The sequence below is a fragment of the Triticum aestivum genome, chromosome 6A (assembly GCF_018294505.1).
Source record: "Triticum aestivum cultivar Chinese Spring chromosome 6A, IWGSC CS RefSeq v2.1, whole genome shotgun sequence".
Lineage (NCBI taxonomy): Eukaryota > Viridiplantae > Streptophyta > Magnoliopsida > Poales > Poaceae > Triticum > Triticum aestivum.
Genome location: NC_057809.1, coordinates 443,075,675 through 443,080,171, shown reverse-complemented (window position 1 = coordinate 443,080,171; position 4,497 = coordinate 443,075,675). Strand labels below are relative to the sequence as shown.

Genomic DNA, 4,497 nt, shown 5'->3' with positions numbered 1-4,497 from the left:
AATAAGTTCAACAAATTCCAATAGCTTTCTTACCCTGTTTGTACAGAAGTACCATCTCATGATAAGTGTGTCATTGTTCTGATTTATGCCATTGTTTAGCCTCCTCAATTCTCATGCAGAAAGAATGTGTATGAAAGAGGCGAAGATAAATCATGTATGATAATTCTAGCCAAAACATAATGCAAAAAGATACAATGAGATTAGGCGAGGTTTAACAATCTGAAATAGTTGTGGATAGGCCAGTGAGCCTCTGTAGTTTATAAGTAACAGTGGTTGGTCAGAGAAATTCTTGAAGTAGTGTACACAACCAGGCTATCATTTTAGCTGTGACCAAATAGTGTACACAGCCAGGCTATCATTTTAGCTATGACCATCCAGAAGTACTATGAAAGACATGTGGTTTACTTCTAACTCAGTCTGAAATATTCAAGCAACATAAACATGTGAGGAGTTTGGATAATATTACAAACAGTGGAAAGCAAGAAATATGAATCTAGTATTTAGGACAAACAAAAAATACAGTAATAAAGAAAATACAAATTACTTGGTAGTTCATAACCCTGGGAACCTCCCCTTGGCGATCCCTCCAACCATCGGATGCCTTCGGCATATCCTTCAAGCCCACGCCACGTCTTTTGAAACACTGATCCAACTATAGTTTGTCGCGCCGAGGAAAACCATGGACTTGAGTGTGGTTTAAAGATAGAGGAGTCTTATCAAGATTGCTTACATGAGAGAAGATAAGATGCATATTGTGTTAAGAAAAGAGATCGGGTACTTTATTTTTTACCAGCATAGAGAAACCATGGATTTCAACTTTGATTTACAGAAAATAATAATGTAATTTGGTTGCAACAGAAAGATAAATTCCAAAAGAAAGAAAACTATCAAGAGGTAAATCAATTCCTTACCTGTAGAAGTTAGGACTTGTGAGAAACTATCAATGACAAAAGAAACATAAGCGACCATATTGAAATTGGTAGTACCTAAACCCATTTAACGATTTGAGATAAAGATGTGTAAGTTTTCTCACAGATTTTGTTGTTCTATGCTAATGAAGATTGCAGATTACTATTCAATGAAGTAGATGTAGAGGCATGCATGAATATTGCTGCGCATAATGGGACTACATAAATCTACTATTTTTTTGAACAGATTTATCCTTATGTAGAAGCCCTTGCAAGAAACATGAAAATCACTGTGAGGGCACTCGGAAAGTGTAACTGAAAATTCTTTTAGCATTTTGTAAGTGGAAACTATGCTATCTGAATACTGTAACTGCAAAGGAAGGATCACACATATTATTAAAAAACAATGATAATATGGAATACATGGCTAAAAACACAGGAAAATTTTAATATGAATGTTCTGTATTATAAAGATCATCTATCTAGATCTGTTTCCAAATACAACAAACAAACCATAAACAGAAGCATGTGTAACTCAACAATCCATACATGAAGCTATTTTCTTGCACAACCAACAATACTTAAATCTTACAAATCTACCAATAAAATATTATACACTTTATAAGATATGTTTCTTATTCCTGGACAAAAGAAATGTTTGTTATACATGCAGATAATCTGAAAGTTAGCACATATTGGAAAAAAACGTACAATCTCGAAATCCTTTACTTAGGAAAACGTCTATAAAGCTTCTATAAACATCAAAAAGATTTGGCTGACAGTGGTTGATTTCTATATGTACACAACTCTGCTAGTTGGCAGCAAATGCCACATAGATTATCTCAGCTGGTTGGTTCTCCTTCACTCCCTATAATTCATAGTCTGGTAAGCGTTGTGTCGTGAAAAATGTACAAAACCAAAAAAATGTCTTGATGAGACATTACGAATAAAGCAAAAATATTGGTGGCTCTCCGCTGAATTCATCAAGATGGAGAAGAGAGGAGGGATTTCATGATATGTGGCCCGGCATGCCCAGCTGCTACATCACAATCTTGTAAAAACCTTCTAGTCGTACGTGATTGTGAATAGTGGATACTTAATGATCGTATATAATTATATGATAGTCTAGCATATATGATAGTCATATATACATATGGAATAAAAACTTCTTGATTCCAAAGTCAATTTTATATCTTGAGTGTCAAACACTTTCTAGGTTGTTATTGGATGTAAATCAATTATCTACGACTTATGTCTAAGCCTGGAATGATCCTATAAAAATCTTCTGCACATATTTCTCTCATCAACTGATGATGCGGACGATATCATTCCTGACATTTTTAAACAGTTCTAGCACTGTTGGAAACACATTCTTTCAAGGCACGATGAGCAATGCTAAGAGAATACAATCAGCCTAGTAATCTAAGGTCTACACAATTTACATGAAGAAAGGCATCTTAATATATAGGTTTCTTACATTTGACATAGTAATCGCAAATTTATCATAGAAAACAAAATGAATCAAAAGGCTAATTCTGTGAAATTATATTTTAAAAATAACACAGAAGGAAACAACTAATTAAATTGTTTTCAATCATTTATATACGTAATATCATTACCTTACAACAAATTCTACTAAATCTGAAGTATTCCATTGCAATGTTAACAATAGTTCTCGAATCTGCAGTAAATTGTACTAATTCACACTATCTTTAATTACTTCAGTTCTTTGCATGTGGATGAAATGTATGTTCTGCTATCTTTCAAATACGTGATGAAAGCATAGTTCCAAAAGGATGCTTAGTTAGCTTACCCAACAACTCGACTAATTCAGCTCAATTGAGCTCCATGAAGAACACCTTGTAGTTACCCTTAGCGGATGTATAATATAATTGTCTAGCGTAGAAGGCAACGCAGCTGCCGGAGACATGCAGCTCGCAGTTGTCGCCGCACCCACCACCTGCCTGCTTCCACCGTGCGTGTACCTCTTGCTGTCCGCCCGCAGGAACCCTACAACACAACTTAATTAGGTTTGGCGATGTATCAGACACTTGCAGTTCTTTGAGAGCTCAAGTTTGTTTGTAGGAACTTTTCTCAAACATCAAAATCGCTCAGCGCCTCAGCCTCATGTACACATCAAAGTGTGAGCTTCTTGCCAGTATTTGACTCTTTCATGGAAAAACACTTGCTCTACATGACACACAACAGATACGCCGATTTATGTAATTTTGATGATGAATTTAATGTAGAACTGTTGAATAGAGCATGGAATTTAAGAATATGGGGTTACCTGCCTGCGTAGAGGGAGTGTTGTTCGTCCACTTCGTAGCCTCGCCGATGGTGACGACCGCTCAACCTGTTTCAAACTGTCTCCATCTTCCAACTGACCAACACTCAATTCTTATGAAAAATCATGGTGCTTGGTGAAACTGAGGGGATTTAAATATTGAGGAGCAAAGCATCCGGGGAGGCTGGGATTGGATCTTGTGTTTGTTTAAGATGATGATTGTGCATTGATTTGAATTTTGGAACTGAAGAGATTCAATCTTTGGAAGAAGGGGATCAAGGAGAGGACAAATTAGATTGTGATCTATATTTTTGAGAACTGCAGCCTCGAGGGATACTACTTTGGACATGGAGACAGAAGCGAGGAGTTGCTCCGCCTGAGCTCCTCCTCCCCTTGTGGCATCTCTCCTCTGCAGCTGTCTAGGGCGCCGCCGCTTCCTGTGCGCCTTGCCGACTGCCCATCTTCTCGCCGCACCTCGGCTCTACAGCCGTCCAGGGCATCGCCACCTCCTGTGTACAGTGTACCTCGTCGGCTGCCCATCTACTCGCCCACCTCATCCATCGCGCCATGGAGATTCTCCACATCCAGTAGAGCCTCCTTTAGTCGCCGCCTCTCGAGCTTCCTCGGCTGCAGCACGACGTCTCCCCGACCACTACCTCGGCGTCGCAGCACCATCAGCCCCGATCCAACCACCTCCCCTGCTCCACCTCACAAATGCTCTTGCGATGTAAACTTTTCTAAATCAAAGGAACACATGGAGATTGGATAGCAGCATGGATGGAAAGTTGAGATCTAGCCCGGTAGTCTCTAGGGCAAGGAGAAGCGGCAGAGAAATTGTGAGGTGGAGGAGGAAGATGGGCTAATTTCTGATTTTACTATGGGAAGCCGGAACTGGTCGAGGATTGCACGGATTAATCGCCGCCGTTATAATTTGATCACATCAGATAAACGGCTCTTAATTTCTAATTAACGTGGGAATTATTAAGGAGTCTGTAATTAGTATAGGTATAGATAGATAGATAGATAGATAGATAGATAGATAGATAGAGATATAGATAGATAGATGAGACATGGTTTAGATTATAAAGATCTAGCTAGAGCTAGAAATGTAATGTGATTTGAAATCGAATAAAGTGGATTCAAAAAATCTAGTTGGAGTTCATATAGGAGTACACATAGTTTATATGTAACTTGAGACTAATCATGTGGTGTGCTGTGAAGATAATACACAAACGATGGTTTAACTTGACAATAATGATGATTGTAGATCTTATTAAAACAGAGAAACGAATTCAAATGCTT

At 38.3% G+C, this 4,497-nt stretch overlaps 1 long non-coding RNA gene across 2 annotated transcripts; it reads right to left on the bottom strand.

Annotated features, from left to right (window-relative positions):
- Positions 1-418: 418 nt before the first annotated feature.
- LOC123127810 (uncharacterized) lies at positions 419-4,074 on the bottom strand. 2 transcript variants are annotated; one of them, XR_006462799.1, is made up of 2 exons: positions 3,199-4,074; positions 419-3,098 (listed from the first exon to the last, which is right to left on the bottom strand). It is a non-coding gene; the product is annotated as an uncharacterized lncRNA (long non-coding RNA). The 2 variants fall into 2 exon arrangements; XR_006462800.1 differs by having other exon boundaries at positions 419-2,918.
- Positions 4,075-4,497: the final 423 nt, after the last annotated feature.